The sequence below is a fragment of the Ruditapes philippinarum genome, unplaced genomic scaffold (genome assembly GCF_026571515.1).
Source record: "Ruditapes philippinarum isolate M1 unplaced genomic scaffold, ASM2657151v2 ctg1529_1_1_1_1, whole genome shotgun sequence".
NCBI classification, from domain to species: Eukaryota; Metazoa; Mollusca; class Bivalvia; order Venerida; family Veneridae; genus Ruditapes; species Ruditapes philippinarum.
The window spans coordinates 62,442-69,733 of NW_026860640.1; positions in this window are offsets into that span (position 1 = coordinate 62,442).

Genomic DNA, 7,292 nt, shown 5'->3' on the forward strand with positions numbered 1-7,292 from the left:
CTTGAAATTTTCTATTTTGTTTCTTTGATGAAAATATATCGATGTCTCCATACAAAATAAAAATAATGTGCACAAAACAACAAAACTCCAGCAAAGCAAGTGTTTATTTCGGGAAGGCATGGTTTTCTGAAATCAAGACTGTAAACTAATTGCCGTCTATCTAGATCCGAAGATTTATATGAGGGGAGTTTCAAAAGTAATCGTAAAAGATTACTAGGCTATACTGGCATTTAACACTATTCTGTAATCTCTACACACTTTTAATATGTTATGTGAAGTCCAGTCACAGTCAGGGTGCCAGTCACAGTCTGGGTAGGTCTTTTTTCTTCTTTTTTTACGGATATGTCTTTGTAAATAAGTATTAAAAACCAGTGTATACATCATTGTAGTCCAATTTCTGAAAATATTGTAGAAAAGGTTTATTTATGATGTGAATTAGTCTGACGCTGTATATTTCAGTTGCAATTTGTTCTACGTCTGAAAGAAAACGTCACACATTTCAATATTATGTAGATGGCTCTTTTAATAACAGATTAAGTAACATCATATAAGACTTTAAACAGCCACATTGGTCGTTGAATATATTCCAAAATATAGTACAAAGCTATGGCGACTGATTTATGACATGTCGTATTTTCGCTCCACGGAGCGCCAAGCAAAAATACGACAAAGTAGTTACATTGTCGTATTTTTGTGTCTCTCCTGGCGCCCCTCGAGGCAAAAATACAACATGGCACAAATCGGTCACCATACAAAACACACTTCCCTTTACTACAGATAAGTTATATGAGTTTTTTGGGCTTACTCTATAAATTAAACCATAACACTCCAGCTATCAATTAACTGCCGTCGCGCCATATTTATTACCAAAATAAAGTATTTACTTTTGTTTTATTCAAGTAGTTGCACCGAAATTTTATTAAATGTTTGAAGTAGGAAATGTTGAAGAAAAAAAAATGTTGAAGAAAAAATGTTTTAAATGATACGTTATTTTTATCCATGATTCATATAAAAGTCTTATCAAGAAAGTAAACATCACAAACATATTCGACAAGCATACGTAATAAGTATAATTCAGTGAATTATTGGATCCAAAATTTATAGGTCACCTTTTGGTATAAAATAACATTTAAAGGATATGAATGGTGACATGTCCGGGGTGCATACTCTCAGTGCCTGAAAGGCCGGATGGACCCTCATTATTAAGCATGGAATACACATGCAGCTTTGAATTTACACCATGAAAATACACCATAAAATTGAAGCACTGTTAGAACTTAATCAACCAGTCACATTTGTTCAATATTTTAAGAAAATAAGAAAAAAAATATTAACAAAACAATAATAATTCGATGGTTAAAGTTGATTATTGTGGTTTTCAAGAATATTAACTGCTGTAAAAGTTTCAAGTATCAGCTTACAAATGCATTGTTTTGAAATTATGTCAATATTGATCTTCCATAGAAATCATTGGGTTGATTTATACATTTGCTCAACTTTTCCCAAGGTGTATCGATTTAGACCTTTACAAATACAAAATGTAAAAAAGAGATGTTTTGCCGAGATAAGCAATGAAGACTTTGTGATGAAGACGTTTCAAGATAATAAGTCGTAACTTTTCTGACACTTAAGGCCCCTGTGATCTAGTGACCCCAAAAGCAATACGGATCATCTGTTGGTTATGACCAATCACTATGTGAAATATGAAGACTTTGTGATAATAATCTTTCAAGATAATGTGCTGAAATCCTCTACCATTCAAAGACCCTGTGACCTTGACCTTTGACCTGGTGACCCGAAAATCATTAGGGGTCATCTACTAGTTATGACCAATCAATTTGTGAAATATAAAGACTTTGTGATAAATAGTAACCAAGATAATAAGTGGTAATCATATTAGAATTCGAGACCTCTGTGACCTTGACCTTTGGCCTAGTGACCCCAAAATCAACAAGCAATTATCATAGTATTGCAAGCAATCCATAAGTCCCCTACCGGTAAAAACCCCAGCAACATTCTGAAGGGCCATTGGCCATTCACTTATGTTTCTATTTTAAGTAAATTTGTTGAAAAAGTTCTTTAAAAGTGATCACAGGAAACAGTTTTTATGTACAGACAGACAGACGGACTGAAGGACACTCTAAAGTTATTTTTTAAACACCCATGTAATCAAAATATAACCTTTTTAAAAGCAAAATTCTTAAAAAGGAGATAACTCTTGAAATAAAGATGCAAGACATCATACATGTGAGTGTAACAAAGAACAATTAGTAATGAAGGTGTTGATAATGAATGTTTATTTTGAAAATCATGAATAAGAAAAATTCAAAGTTTAAGGAGAAGATAATTCTGGAAATATGGATGCTAGATTTATAACCCTTGTCATATTATTATGATGTGGGAGTTTGAAGAAAATCCTATAATGATTGAAGCAGTTGGAGTAAAAATTACCAATTTCTCGAAAAAAGTCTAAGTTCAAAAGGGGCATACTTCTGGAAATAGTCTTGCTAGAGTATTGAACTTTCTCACAAATGTTGAGTGATAATAAGAAACTTAAGAAATAAAGAACTTATAGTGAAAAAACGTAAAAAACTAGAATAAAAAATCTTGAAATTCAGTCTAATTGTTGCCATAGTAACCAGAATTTTCAACATAGGAAGAAAGAAAAAGGATGTGCATAATCTCTAGTCTGCCATCTATCCATATTTCAAGTTTCATAAAAATATTTTCAGTACTTTTTGCGTTATCACTGGATCCAGGTTATGTGTAAAATTTGCCATATTTTCAGTCTATTAGTTGCCATAGCAACCAGAATTTTCATCATAGGAAGAAAAGAAAAAAACATACATAATCTCCATACTGCCATCTATCCATATATCAAGTTTCATAAAAATATTTCCAGTGCTTTTTGCGTTATCGCGGGATCCAGTTTTGTGGATGGACGGACTGACGGACGGACGGAATGACAGACGGACAGACGGACGGAGGGTAAACCTAAAGTCCCCTCCGGTAAGACTGTGATGAATTGTAACAAAGATAATGAGCGGAAACCATTCTGACATTTAAGGCCTCTGTGACCTTGACCTTTGATCTAGTGACCCAAAATCAATAGGTGTCATCTACTAGTAATGACCAATCACTATGTGAAATATGTAGACTTTGTAATGAATACTTTTCATGATAAATCAGCGGAAACCATTCAGACATGCAAGGCCCCTGTGGTCTTGACCTTTGACCTAGTAACCCCAAAACCAATAAGGGTCATCTTCTAGTTATGACCAATCATTATGTGAGATATGAAGATTTTGCGATTAATTGTGACCAAGATAATGAGCGGAAACCATTCTGACATATGAGCCCCCTGTGACCTTGACCTTCGACCTAATGACCCGAAAATCAAAAGTGGTCATTTACTAGAAATGATCAATCTATATGTGAAATTTAAAGAATTTTGTGATAAATATTTTTAAAGAAAATGAGTGGAAACCATTCAGACATTTAAGCCCCTGTGACCTTGACCTTTGACCTAGTGACTTAAAAATCAATAGGGGTCATCTACAAAGTTATGACCAATCACTATGTGTAATGTGGCAACTTTGTGATCAATACTTTTCAAGATAATCAGCAGAAACCATTCTGACATTTAAGGCCCATGTGACCTTGACCTTTGACCCCAAAATCAAAAGGGGTCGTCTACTAGTTATGACCAATCATTATGTGAAATATGCAGACTTTGTGATGAATACTTTTCAAGATCATCAGTGAAAACCATTCTGACATTTAAGGACCCTGTGATCTAAACCTTTGACCTAGTGACCCCAAAATCATTAGGGGTCATTCATTAGCTGTGACCAATCAATATGTGAAATATGAAGACTTTGTGATGAATACTCTTCAAGATAATCAGTGGAAACCATTTTGACATTCAAAGCCCCTGTGACCTTGACCTTTGACCTGATGACCCCAAAATCAATAGGGATCATCTACTATTTTTGACCAATCACTATGTGAAATATGATAACTTTGTAATGAATAATTTTCAAGATAATCAGCGAAAAACCATTTTGACCTTTAAGGCCTCTGTTACCTTGACCTTTGACCTAGTGACCCAGAAATCAATAGGGGCCATCTACTAGTTATGACCAATCACTATGTGAAGACTTTGTGATATATAGTTTTCAAGATAATCAGCGGAAACAATGTGGTCTACCAACAGACAGACCGACAGACAGACAGACCGACAGAATGACCAACATTAGCAAAACAATAAACCCCCGCTTCGAAGGGGGGGGCATAATAAGCCGTCTGTTTCGCTCAATAGAGCGCTGAACTGTGAATCGGGCGACTCGGGCACAAATGTACAGACTGCAATCTAGTTCTGGCAAAGATTTGTTGATTAAGATAGCTTATTACTATATTATTACCCTGTCATTGTTTACTTTTCTTCTCATTTATATCGAACTGTAGGAAATAAAACTTCACCGAATGCAAGTAATGTCGATTTTCTACCTTTTAGTAACACACTTGAATACAAATACAAGAGCGATCAGTAATCACATGTGTCGCCTCATGATGGCCAATTTCATGTTGGGACAAATTTTGTGACAGACGGACAGACAGACGGACAGTGCACAACTAGACTTGGTACTGATCATTCCTGTAAAGTTTGGATAAAATTGCACCAGTAGTTTATGAGGAGTAGTCCGGACAAGCTTTTGTGTATCTGGCAACACACAGAAAAAAAACACCTTTTTATCAAAGGGCCATAACTCGGCCAAAAATCATTCAACCGGAAAACACGTGCAATATGCGCAAGGACTTGAGCTACATATCAATCCTGTAAAGTTTCATTGAAATTGCATTAGTGGTATAAGAGAAGTAGTCCGGACAAACTTTAAAAATAAAAATTATTAAAGGGCCATAACTCAAACAAAAATCATTGAACCGGAAAATGCTGACAATATGCACAACTAGACTTGGTACTGATCATTCATGTAAAGTTTGGATGAAATTGCACCAGTAGTTTATGAGGAGTAGTCCGGACAAGCTTTTGTGTATCTGGCAACACACAGAAAAAGAAACCTTTTTATCAAAGGGCCATAACTCAGCCAAAAATCATTCAACCGGAAAACCCGTGCAATATGCGCAAGGACTTGAGCTACAGATCAATCCTGTAAAGTTTCATTGAAATTGCATTAGTGGTATAAGAGAAGTAGTCCGGACAAACTTTAAAATTAAAAATTATTAAAGGGCCATAACTCTGACAAAAATCATTGAACCGGAAAATGCTGACAATATGCACAACTAGACTTGGTACTGATCATTCCTGTAAAGTTTGGATGAAATTGCACCAGTAGTTTATGAGGAGTAGTCCGGACAAGTTTTGTGACGGACGGACGGACAGACAGACGGACAGACAGACGACGGAGAAGTGATCCCTATATGTCGCCACTACTCCGTAGAGGCGACACAAAAATTGTCATAAAATAGCTAAAGCCTTATGAAATGTATGCAAATCTAAGTATAGAACAGAAGTAAGTTATTGATTTTGAGTTGGGTGTCTCAAAACATTTCAAATAGCAGCTATCATATAGTACACATTACAAAGAAGAATTCCTTTCTTATTTTCCATCACATCAAATATTAAGAAAATATAGATACATACATAAATAGGAAACCGATGAAAAACAAATATTTTTTTACAATATTTTTATTCTTTATTCACATAAATATTTGGCACAATATTCATATACCTAAGACAAACTATACTTTAAGAGACAGAGAAAACAAAACATACATATTACAGTAAATTTCAAAATTCTTCCTGACCTTGCAAATAAATTAATTATATGAATCTTGTTTAATTATTAAAATTTCTAAATGGACCTGTTCCTGTGTTTCCATAGCAACCTTAGACTTAATAACCACAACGACCAGCATTTGAGCTGTCCAATATAAATGAGCCGCGTCACGACAAAACCAACATAATGGGTTTGCGACCAGCATGGATCCAGACCAGCCTGTGCATCAGGGCAGGCTGATCAGGACCCATGCTGTTCGCTATCAATTTCTCTACTTGTAATAGGGTTGGTAAGCTGATCAGACTGCGCGGATACACAGGCTGGTCTGGATCCATGCTGATCGCAAACGCACTATGTTGGTTTTGTCATGACACGGCTCAAATGTTTAAGGTTATCAAAATGATAATATTCAGCCTACACTCCAGAGCTTTGTCATACCACACATACATAAAGGCTAGCCAGACCTAACACTGGTGGGAAAGACTAATCACTTTAAGTGATTTTTTAGATTTTCAGAATTCATTTAATACAGTAAAACTCCATCTTAGGAGTACCCAATATTAAGAACAGTGAGCAATTCAGTTCATTTTTTAACCCTTTCGCTGCCAGAGGGTTATTGTTTTATTGTTCACCTATTTGCCAGAGGATTTTCTAAGAAATTACTATATTAGTAATTAATATAATTATTATTATTTGTTATAAGTATTATAATAATTTTATATGTTTCCAAAATTGTTAGTATAATAATAAGTCGATGGTATAATTTTCATTATATTTATTATTATTTTTATTATTATTATTATTAATTTATCATTATTACTATTATTATTATAGAAAGCCGTCCATATGGCAAATACGCCGAAAAAAACAGGGACGGCTTGAGCCGTACATATGGCAGTGAAAGGGTTAATTTACAGAGAAACATTGTTTTAAACATTCAAAATAAATACAGTTGCAAATTTGCCTCATTACTTAAAATTCAAAGACAAACAAATGTATTTTGTAAACTGCAAAGCCAACAAACTAATTTAATGCCCTTTCTTATCTCAAACAGTATTTATAATGTAAATAAATGTGTTCCTGCATTTTTCTCACATCAAAAGCTACAGCAAACCCCAAACGAAGACAATTTGTTTACAAAGTCCATCTGCTAATAATATGCATTTATCTATTTTTTAACAACTTTAATCATTACTACATTTTAACCTGCCAGACAAGAAAAACTATCAAACAAAAACCAGAATATAACATGCACTATTGGTCTCAAAAGACTAGTTTGACTATATTTATAACCAAATCAGTTATCTGGTACATATATGTATGTTTTTCCACTAAGATTCTTCTCTTTAAGGGAGAAAATATCAACCTATAAACAAATTAGGTTTTTATTTAGCAATATAAAAATTAAATGCTAATTAAACTTTGAACAAAGTAACAGCATATAAAGCTAAAAAAAAAAGACTGCTTATTTAGCTGTGAACAATTATGAGC